The sequence below is a fragment of the Mesoplodon bidens genome, assembly GCF_964165515.1.
Source record: "Mesoplodon bidens genome assembly, chromosome: 7".
In the NCBI taxonomy this organism is placed as follows: Eukaryota; Metazoa; Chordata; class Mammalia; order Artiodactyla; family Ziphiidae; genus Mesoplodon; species Mesoplodon bidens.
The window spans coordinates 3,975,780-3,987,747 of NC_138164.1; positions in this window are offsets into that span (position 1 = coordinate 3,975,780).

Consider the following 11,968-nt stretch of genomic DNA (forward strand, 5'->3'; position numbering starts at 1 on the left):
AGACATGGAATTTACCAAAGAGAGTCAGGGGTAGTGCTATCCTTGGATTTCCAGATTTCTCCCGCCATAGTCGCGTCACTTCCTCTCGCCTCTAGGGTGAGTTGAAGCTAGATTACTAAGTACACGGCCAAAGTCAAACACGAGATGCGGTGAGCGCGACGAAGACTGTGAAGACAGCATTTTAGGCAAGGCTAAATCACCGTCTCGAGAGCTGTCCTCCTCCACCCAGGCTCTGCTCCGTGCGGAGTGGAGAGACGTGTATCCCCAGCAGCGCCCTCCTCCCCTAATTCCACCGTCGATTAGACACTCAGCCAGCCCAGGGTCCTGAGCAGGCACTGCCCGTGAGTGCTAGGAGGGGAGAGAAGCAGTAGCACCCATGCCCGGGAGGCACGCAAACCGGGGGTCACTGCCTGTGGTGGCCTCGGCTGCAGGACGGCGTGTCTTTCTGAGAAAGGTCTCTCCTAGTACGGCACCTTTCCCCGTGGTCCTCCGCTGAGCTTGTAGCTTCGAGAAAGCTGCCCGCGGAATGCGAGAGAGAAAGAAGGCACCAACCTAAGCTGATGTTTTTGCTGGTTCAACCTAGGTAATCACTAGAGACGTACTGTGGTCAGATCGACCTTACATTCAAAACAGTTCCAAACAAAACGAAGTAACTCGCAAAGGGAACTGGAAGTTGGAGCGCTGAGGGAGCGGGGCGGTTGGGTTGTGACCCCCGGCTGCCCCTGCCTCGCGGGCACCACTTCAGCCCCTCCCAGGCACCTGTCTGCTTTTCAGGTCAACACTTCTTCCCAACAACCCGGCCAGGCTTATCAGAACAGGTGCGCCCCGTTACAGCCCTGTTCCTGCTTCTTCACATGGGGACCTTCTCTGATACTCCACTGGGGAGGTAGCGGGCCTTCCCGGCTAGTGTCACCTTCCCGGTAGTGTCAGCCAACCCACACCCCCCAAAACAAGACCCTGCTCGAGTATGGGGAAGAGAAAGATGAGACCCAGTGCAAAAGTAGAGCCTGGGCTGAGATGCTAGTGCTGGAAGAGACGAACACAGGAGCCTTCAGACGCACCTGTGTCTCCTTTAGGACATACTTTCCCTCAGGCCTGGGGCTCAGCGACGAGAGACAGGAAAGTTCTGGCTAGTCTTCCACCCCCACGAGCTGCCCAGCCTGCCCCTGGCAGACGCACAATTGCCCCAGGAAAGGAGAGAAGAGTCTTCCCCAGCCCTCACCGTTCCTCATTCCAAACAACTTGTAAGTCCCAGGGGCACTGAAAGAGTTTGTCCTCAGCCAAACACAACTTCCTGTTTCTAAGAAAGGGAAGAAAAAAATAGTTGAAAGGGTTTTTGGACACTGGAGATGTTGAGTTTCTGTAAACGCAAATGAATCAGACACATGTGGAATAAATTTCTCCGGAAGTAAGAAAAGATGCTGTGAGTTTCTCTTGCTGGACCAGAAAGTGGAAAAAGCGTAGCTGAGATGAGAGGTGCATCCGAGGCTAAAAGGAGAGAGAAAAGCCGTGTGAATGTCGCATCAAAGAGAGGGACCCGGTGATGACGAAGGTCAGTGTGGGCCTCCGAAGACCACATCCTGAACTTGCTTATTGATTCCTCACAAGTTCTCCATCTCTGAAGTCATAGATTTAAATATCCTGCCCCCCAACCACAATTTACGACCCTTCCCGACCTTTCACTGCTCCCCTTACACTTATTCTAGGGACCCCAGATCCTTGACGGCCCCCCATACACACATCCCCATCTTTATTTCTCTGCCTCTGTTTCTTCTTTCCCTGTGTGCTTAAAGTCCGTGTTTCAGCACCTCAAGTTTGATCTTCCAACATTCCCACCTTCCTTGCCCTGCTGACTGTCTGGGGCTCCACAGCCGAGCCCACGAAGACCGTTCCACCCTCTGCCTGAGGCTCGCCATCGTGACTCTGGCAACCAGCTCCACACTCCCGAGCATGTGGGACCACCGTGAAGGTGGCATCTCCAGTGAAAGCTCTGACCAGCCACCCACACAGGCTTCCCTCGTCGGCTCTGTTGCTGCTTCTCTACAAGATTATCTTCCACTTTCTCCACTCGCCTCACAAGCTCATGGTCCTGCTGTGAGTGGAAGACCTCACCACCACCTACTCAGCAGAACCCAACACTGCATCTCCCATGATACGAGGAGAGAGGGGACACGGTCTCACTGTTGACAGGCCAGGCTACAGACTCGAGTCTAGAGGAACATCCTGATTCTGCCTTATTTTAGAATCAAGAGGCATATTCCAGTGTCTATCAAGTCCGTCGGAGAGTGGAGATACAGGACCTTATTAAATTAATCTCCCAGGTCCTCCAGGGCACAGCACGTCAGGTTCTAGGCATCCAGGACTCCCGACCCCGTCATCCTTGTCCACCCCTCTGTTCTCTACCACCCACCCAGAGTAACGCCTTTCCTTGTGCTTGTTCCCTGACATGATTTATCAGTTATTCCACTCTGTCTGGTTTCACTGCTGCAGGGAGCTTGAACTTCAGATCTCAGGGTGGAGGAAGGGAAGGTGGAAAAGCCCTCACGGGGACAGAACCAAGAACAACAATGACAGCAGCCTTTCCCCCGTGCTCGCCCACCTCTGGTGTGTTATGATGCTGAAAGACTGTCTCCCTCTTCTCCATCATGTGTTATATTACCAAAGATCCCTTCTATTTTTCTAGCCCCCAAATGTGCTAGATCTCAGAAAAGGGATGGGATGAAAACAATAAAACAAAACAAAACAAAACCCTGCCCCACAAGGGAATGAAAGTCATCATACAAGAAAGCTCAGTGGCTTACCGCCAGTCCTCAGCCTTACCTGTAGCTCTATGTATTCTTTTAAAACCTACCCTCTTTTCCTTTTTCTGTTACATGTTGAGGTATTTCCGCCGGTCAGAATCAATCCCTTCTAGAAACCAGAGCCCTCCACCTTCTCAAGGTCCTCAGCCCATATATACTCTTCCCTCTGCCTGAAATGACCTTTTTCCCTTTTTCTACTCCCCTGACTTCAACAAATTCCTACTTATTCATCAATTCCCACATTCAAAGTCACTTAGTCAAAGAAGCCCTCGGGTTAGACGCAACACCCACAAGGCCTCGTGCACTTTGCTTTTCAAACACTCAGCTGGACCACAGACTCCATGAGGTCTGGACCACACCCTGTGCTCACTGCATCACTCACGTCTGGCCTAGAGCCTGTCGTGCAGCAGGCACTTAATACAATGAGAAAACAAGTGATCGAGTTTTCTTTTTGTCTTACAAACAGTATGTTTACACCTCCCCACGTCCCTCTCTGTTCCTTCCACCCTCCTCACCCCCTAACAAGCCAGCTCTCCCCACAACTGCCCACAGGACTGCTGGCCAAGGCCGGCAGTGACCTTGCTAAGTCTGCAGACACTCCTCTCTCCGGCTGCCTGAGTCCTCCCCTCCTTCGTGGTTCCTGGCCCCCGCTCACTCCTAACTTGAGGAGATCCTCAGGGTCCTACTCACTCTTCCTGGCGGGGGGCGGGGCTGGAAATCCTGTACGGTCACGTGGTTACGGTTTTTTCCTACATGCTGATCACTCCCAAATTTAAATCCTGAGACTGTCAGGGGTCCCCAAGACCACCCCATCATTCTGAGATTCACTAGAACTCCCGAGACTCAGGCCGAGTTGTGCTCATGGCTGAGATTTATTAGAGACACGGTGAGGATACCGGCCGAATCATAAGGGACAGAGACACGGGCGGGTCCAGAGAATCTGTATGAGGCTTCCGTGCTCTCTGCCTCCCACGGGGCCGCACGGAGCTCGCTCTTCCCCAGCAATGAAAATGCAGCCACACGCGTGTGAGGTTTCAGCCCAGGGACGCCCAGGAGAGGCTCAGAGCTCAGGGCTGTATCCGGGGGCTGCCCATGTGGACGCCCTCCGCCTGGCACACAGCAACGTGCCAGACTCCCGGAAGGAAAGCCAGCATCCACCATAAACCAAGGGTCCGCGCAGACAGTCTAGGCGCGGAAAACCAGCCTTGTCAGTTCACTGGTGACGGGGACACCCTGAGAGCCGAGGTCCCAGACACCAGCCAAGGGCCAGCCGTGCCATCAGGTGTCTCTCAGGACGGCGGCCTCGGCCCTGCTGTGTTCCCTCCTTTCCGCGCAGGCTGGCTGTCTCCTGAACCACAGGCCCATATGCTTCCAGCTCCCCGCCAGACTCAGCGGCCGCAAGCTCACCCTCTCCCAGCTGTTGTGCCTGTTCCCCTCCCCGCCACCCATCCTATGCACTGGCCTCCACATGAACCACTTCTCTCTAGTCCGCCAGCTGCTCAGGACCCCCAGCCCGGGACGGAACAGACAGCACGTCCCACCCCTCCCATCTGATTCTCACATTATTCAGAGTTCTCTTGTAAACCTGAACATTGGATCGTTTCACTTCTCCACTTAAACCCTTTAATGGCTCCCCGATGCACTGAGCACATAAATGTAACCCTCTCAGCAAGACCTGCCAGTCCCCGAGCGACCTGCCCCCAGGAGCTCCCAGTCTGAGTTCACGTCCCTCCCTGCTCTGGTGACACTGTGTCTTGTCAGTTTCTCCCCCGAGCCCTTTCTCACCCGGGGGCCTCACACGCACCCTCCCCGAGCCTGTGACGCCCTTTCCTTGGCTCACGCCAGGCTCCCTCCACTCATCCTTCACGCTGAAGGCTAGAGGTCGCGTCCTCAGAAGTCCTCCCCGTCTTCCATGGTCTAAATGAGGCCCTGTTACTCTCTTCCATGACAGTAACTACGTATGTCTGCGAGGAGCGTTCATTTCATGCCTCCCTCTCCCCCGCACTAGACTGCAAGCTCCACGGGGGCGAGGATTCTGTGTTCGCCCTGGATTTCCAGAGCCAACAGGCACAGGGCTGTGTGCGTCTCCATCAGGTGGGCTGCCATAACACAGCACCGGAGACTAGGGGCTTAAATAACAGGAATCTGATTCTTTCTGTTCTGGAGGCTGCAAGTCCGAGACCAGGGTGCAATCACAGTCAGTTCCTGGTGAGCACCCGCCTCCTGGCTGGCCGGCAGCCCCCCTCCTCTGTGCCTACATACGACCTTTCCTCGGTGCATGCTCACGGGGAGGGAACCTCCTTCAAGTTCCTCTGTAATTCCCACCGCCTATAGGACAATTCCTGAGGCCCTCAGCATAGCTTCTGAGCCTGCAGTGACCCGGCCCTCCTCTCGGTCCGGTGCCTCTCTCGGCAGCGCCCCTGCCAAACTCCCTCTTCTGCAGGAGCACGTTCAGTGTCCTGGCTGCCCTCACACCCCTGCCTCCTACTGGGTGGCTCTCTCCACCGTGGCTGCACACCTTGCCCGCAGCCCCTTCACAGCCAGGAATCGGAATCGGTAGCATAAGTCCTCTGTTTGATGGCAAGTTGGCGAGAATTGGAAGGAACAAAAGAGCCACGCTGGCCATGTCTGACTCAGGGCTCTGGGGCTTCAAAGCCAGCGCCAGGCTGGGCAGACGTGTAGAGGGTGGACTACCCTCCTCCCCCTCTGAGTGTGGAGACTTGGGAAATAAACACAAGATCTGAGGATCAGAATAGACACTTTATATTTTTACAATAGCAAGAGATTGGAAACTCCCAAATGCCCGTCCATATGGGACTAGTTAAATAAATTATGGAAATTCATTCAATGATACACTATGCAGCCATTTTAAAAGGTGAAAAAAAACAAAAGGATGTTGAACACTATATATAGTATGCTACCAACTGTGGGGCAATGTATGATTTATTTGCTAATGTACATTTAAAACATGTCTGCAGGGACAGGAGACACTGTAAACCCTGGTGGGGTCTACAAAGGGGACTAAGAAGCTGGGGGACAGGAGTGTGGGAAGATATATATGCCCCTTTGTGCCTTTTGCGTTTTGAACTGCGTGACTGTGAGACCACCCTGTGTGTGTGTGGAAGTGCGTGCATGTGTGCCTGCACGTACGTGTTTGTGTGTGTGTGTACCAGTTTTACTGGACTGGATCAATGTCTTGAACCTGAAGCCAATGGACTCTCTCCTTCCTAATACTTAGGTCTCCACCCTAATTTCAGACCCCATGACCCGCACATACAGAAATCAAATCCAGACAGCAACACGCAGGACAAGAGCAACAGAACACATGCTGTCAGTCCCTGGGAAACAGCCAAGGGCTGTGGACAGCAGTGCCTTTCTCCCAGTCTCAACAATGGGAAGAGAGGGCTTGGACGTTTCTCCAACTGGATGGCCTTTCCCTGCCGTGTCGATATAAAGGGTGGGATGACAAGCATCCTCCCTAACGGTACAAGAAAAGTCAGCGTCAAGCGGAGGAAGAAAAGATGAGCCACACATGTGAAACCGTTGGGGCTGGGGAGGTGGGTGTTAAGAAGGAAGCTGATGGGAGTGCGCAAAGCTAAGTTAAAGGATTCTGAGAAAAATTAAGTGGTGTCAGCGTGTCGTGGGTCACAACTCCTGTGAGGGCCAGGGACCCAAATGTTTTCTATTGCATCCGTTAGTGAGACAGAAGAGTAAAGGGGATACAACTTTTGATCTGGCATAATTAGCGAGGATGCTGACAAGATGGGAGCCTGATTCGGTCTGGTTCTAAGGAAGCCCCTCCCTCACTGCCCCTCACTGCATTCCTGCTCCCCACACACAGAAATATCTCTTCATTCGGTGTTCCAACATTCTGTTTTGCATTTGGTTTTGTTCAACTGCTGCGTCTGCTTAGCCAATTTCTACTTAAAAGCTGAAGCGCCAAGAAACTACACGAGAAGAGCAGGGCCTGGGCAGGATCAGAACTGCCGGAGATTTTGCCACCAAGCCTCATGCACCAAGACTGCCAGGAGAGCTTTGCAAATGGAATCAGTCTGAATGTAGCTGATGAGAAACATATGAATGAACGAAGCCAGTACAAACAGAAACCGTTGAGTTTCCCACCGCAGTAGCCTGGAGTGGCTTCCCCAAAGTTTCTACACAGATGCGTTTGCCTTTCTGTCACCAAGAGGACTCATGCTCCATGGAAACGCCTCCAGATCCCGCTGATTAACCCTGACCTCCCAAAGTCCACGTCCCCTCGAGTCCACTCAGCGCTCAGGGTGCAGTTTGCCTGGGAGCTATCTGGTTCCTCTGTTTGGTACGTTTTTATAGGGGACAGGTGGGAGGTAGAATTTGGTCACAATATGGTGCCTCCTCTTCCCTGGAACTGGAAAAGGTTACAAAACCTCACCCACTGACTAGGTGTGTCCCCATCATCCCCAAATAAAAGTCCAAGATGTCTCCCAAATGTTGTTGGGGAATTGGGGGCATTCTCCTGTAATTTCCTCAAAGAAGCATACCTGATATCAAACCATCAATGGCAACATTCATTGTAACACGTCTCAGATGAAGTTGTAATAAAGGAACATGATTATTTGCCTAGAGCTAAGAAGAAAAGAGTTAGGTAGTAATGAAACCTGAACAGAGGTTGTCTAGGAACTTCCAAGGAAGAGGGCACCCTGATTCCTACTAATACTTGCCCTGGAGCCCAGCCTGCTGTGTTTACAGAGTGGAAAATTACAACACTCCCAAGAGATATTAACTCCAGACAGATGTGGTTCTGGCAGTGTCCAGTTTCCTTTTCCTGATTCCATCTTCACCATGCGGCCTTTTCCATCTTAATTGAGAGCAGTTGGCCAGCTCCAACGGCCCTAACAGATAGCGGCCATTAGCTACCCGGACATTATGCTTTATCAGTCAGGCACTGTGTGTTTAGCCGGCATGATTTTGGGCAAATGCCACGTAGGGATTTGGCATCTGCAAAGCTTTGGTTCAGACCTGGGACCGATGGTGATTGATGGTCCTGTGATTCAATATTTAGGAATCATCGAGCCGCCAGTCCAGAAACAATTAAACCACTGGTCAGAGAGTTGTTCTGCTTCTTAGGTTCTCCGAAGGATAACTTAGCTACGTGTTACTCTGAGCATAAACATTACGCTGACCTCGATCCAGGAATTTAAACAGTGTCATTTAATGTAAACGCTAGCAAATACCTTCTTGCTGAAGTGGTCTGTTTTCGGGATGGGTTAGGGTTTCTTCTCTCCAAAAGTACTTTGGGGCATTGGATTTTAAACTCACAGTCAGATCTGCATTTCTTCTCTCATTTACATGGCGTGGCCTCCCAAGCATCAATAGCAGCTGCTAAGGTTGAGGGAGCCCCCTGCTGATGGCCTGGGTGTAACTTCACAGCACATGGCAAGGAAAACTGGGTGAAGTCTCAAGATCTCCTGAATCTGAAAACTGTAACCTGTCTCTAGACCCAGAGCAGACTTCTGCTGTGAAACTCCAGGCTCCAGAAATGTCCTTTATTTCCTCAAAGTATCCACATTTTTTCCAATTTTACTCTTCCGGGAAGTAGAACAAAGAGCGGTCTGTCTGTCTGTCTCTCTCTCTGCAACTGCGGTGCCCTGATCCACTCCAGGACAGCTCTGCTCTGTGTGTGTGTCCTGGAGTAAAGGAGTGGGAGCCGCCTGAGTATATATAGAGTCCCAGAATCATGGCACTGAATTTAGGAACATTTACCCTTTGTGGCGTGTCCAGACGAAGAACTCTGATGCGGCCACAGCTTGAAAGAGGAATTCTTCCCAGCAGCTGTGGCCTTGATTCTGGAGGTTAACAGCTTAACACCAGGGTGTGGTGCCCAATTCCAAAGTCTGAAAATTAATGGTGATAAGGGCGGGCCGCCTGCCAAGGCCTGCAGTGTGAATCCCAAGAGAAGCACTTTCTATTTTGGGACCTCTCTCAACCCAGCGCACGCTGTCCTGTGCCTTGATGCATGTCCCATCTCTTCGTCTATACGCTTCTTTCTCCAACTCTTTTATTCCTAAACTTTCTTGAGTTTTCAACCTACGGACAGTGATGACAACTTACTCCCTATCCCATCTAACTCTCCGAAAAGAATAGTCATGAGTCAAATACCTGACCCAGATGTCAGCAGGAAGAAAGAAGGATAAAACTTCCCCTGCCACAGCATCAAAGGGAAGGGAGAGGAAATGGCAAACAGAGTATCAAACCTGGATGAAAGGGAACAAAAGAACAATAAGGTCCTTTTCCTTGAGACGGCTCCCCTGGAAAGAAAAAAGAAAAGTGAAATCTCCCGCCCGCATGATGTAGCCAACACTGCCAATAACTGCGTGCAAAAGGAGCCATCTCCGGAAAATCAAAAGATCAAAAGGTCTTCGGTGCTCAGAGTTCTTCAGGGACTCCCCGTTGCCCAGTAAAGTCTAAAGTCTTTAAGAGGGTATTCAAGTTTCTTTACTTTTCCTGCCACAGTCCCTACCTGACCCAACACATGTATGCAGAGCTCACTCTCACTCTGGCAGTTACACCACTTTCACCTCATGTTTTCCTGCTCCTGTTCCTTCCTTCTCCTTTTGTCAGGGGCCTGCCCATCCTTCAAGAGTTAGCTCAAATGTCCCATCCTCCGTGAAGGCTTCTCCAGTTCTCCCAGATAGAATAAACTCCCCTCTCCCTTAGGTTCCCAAAGGATTCTTGTTTATATCCTGCCTCCAACCCCACCGTCATAATACTCATGTACGGTCCTGATAGTTCAGTCTCCTCTGCGCTTTATAAAGTAAGATCCAGCCACGCATTCATACCTGCATCTTCCCTTGAATTCCCACCTCCACCAGCTCTCTCCATGCCCCACCATTCCCCATCCTCATTCCTCCTGTAAAGGAACTATCATAGCTTCTTCTGCATAGGAGACCCTCAATACACTTCTTGTTCCATTAAATTACGTTAATAACTAAGAAGAATAGGAGATTACAGTTCACTCCAAATACAGAAGAAGAGCAGTATCGTGACAATGGGCAAGTGAGATATTACTTCAGACCCTAAGTAATAAGAACCCTCATTTGTCAGTTCCAAGATGGCTCATCTAGAAGGTGCTCAAGATTTTTAATTTCTCCAGGTTACGGCCCCTGCCTTCTACATGTGACCATAGGGCACTGAGAACCATTTCTGAGCGACTGTGAATCAGGAATCACTCCCCACCCACCTTGCTCAAGACAGTTTAACACCATCTGCTAGCAAGTTGTCATTAAAAATGACCCAAATATGCTATGAGCAGGGGGCAAGTGCTGACCCCGGAGTTGTGCAATGACCAGCCCTAAGTGGTCTTAAACATGAGAAGTTGTACATATCTGTGAACCTAAAAAATTATTCACAACCTAAAAGTTGAGAGTTATGTTTTATTCGGCGGGAGTTTTTAGGACTTCAAGCCCGGGAGGCAACATCTCAAGTAACCCTGAGAAAACTGCTCCAAAGAGGCGAGGTGGGAGCCAGGTTATATATCAACAGAAGTTTTGCAACGAAGGGCAGGGAGCCAGAACATCAAAAGATTATTATTATTATTTTAATATTTATTTATTTGGTTTTGTTGGGTCTTAGTTGCGGCAGCGGGCTCCGTAGCTGTGGCATGTGAACTCTTAGTTACGGCGTGCATGTGGGATCTAGTGTCTGTGAGTGAATCTCTGGCCAGGGACCGAACCCGGGCCCCCTGCATTGGGAGCGCAGAGTCTTAACCACTGTGCCACCAGGGAAGTCCCCAAAAGATGATTTTTAATGAAAGAAACCCAGATATCCCAAGTTAAGGAATTTAGCGCTTTTCTATGTATGGGAAGAGGCAAGAGTCTGGGCTCACTGACATCAGTCCTGTGATGTGCACCTCAGCTCTCTGGGGCCAGTGTCCTGTGCTTTCTCATCCTGAGTCTCCTCAGGGCGCACCGTGGGGAGTGGCTGCAGCCTGATAGCTGCTAGATGGCAGGTATTCGTTCCTTCCTGAGTTCCCTCAGGGCTCACATCCATTGCAGTGGTGGCTGCAATGGGTGATGACTGTGACACACTTTCTTTACTGATTTGTCAGGAAATACTCCACCTTTCATATGCAATCAGTGTTTGTCCTTCGAGATGGTCGTCACAGTGGTACATGGACTTTGGTGTTCAAATCCAGGTTAACTATTTTAACCTTAAGTTTCCATACCTCTGAAATGGAGCTAATAAAATCGCTCTTCATTGCTTTCAGTGTCAAATGAGATTTTGAATATCAAGTACTTAATGACTCACAACAAATGCTCAGTAAGTGAAAGCTATTCTTATTACAGTAATGCTTCCATAATTTAATACATTTCTGAAAGTTTTCTTTTGGAACCACCTTCAAAGCCCTTTTATAAGCCACATGTAAAAGTCATGGGGGTTTTTTTCTAATTTTTTTTATTCCTTATTTTGTGCTAAAATATTACCATATTTGAGTCTCCATTTTATTAATCAGATTTATCTAAAAATTATATTTAGAGGTTCACAAAAGTCAAATCCACTGTTTAAAGAACAAGTGTTGCAATCACTGACTATACACTTTAGGTACTTAAGGAATTCCAAAGGCATGGTTCAAAACTCAAATGTTGTATAAAAAGCACTTACATCTTACTCAAACAGCCCAGACCCATTCTCCACAATATCTAGAAAAAGGTTAGAACCACTGTTCCCAGCTTAATTCAAATCAAGTATTTACTGAATAAATATATGAAGGTTATTGAGGGATGACAATTGTAAAAATCAGGTCTTCTGAATCCATAGACTAGAATGCCAAGAAACCCAAAACTGTGGAAGCAACCCAGCGTGGAAGCTGAGTTAAGCTGCCGTTCTAGATGGCTCCAGGGCACTTCAGTGGAGGCATAGTCTCTGAGCTCCCTTCTGGACCTCAGAATAACTTTAATTATTACCTCATATTCCAATTTTTCACTGCTTAGCCAGAGAATATCCTTGAAAGGTCACTGGATTCACTCACAGACACTGCCAAAGCTCTGATTTTTCAAGAGTGGATTATTATTCATTCAATCAACAAGCACTTCCTGGCTCCTCTTGTAGATACAGCACTTAACACCGTAGGAGTTACAAGGAAGATAATGCATGAACCCTGACCTCATGGGGATTCCACTCTAGAGGAG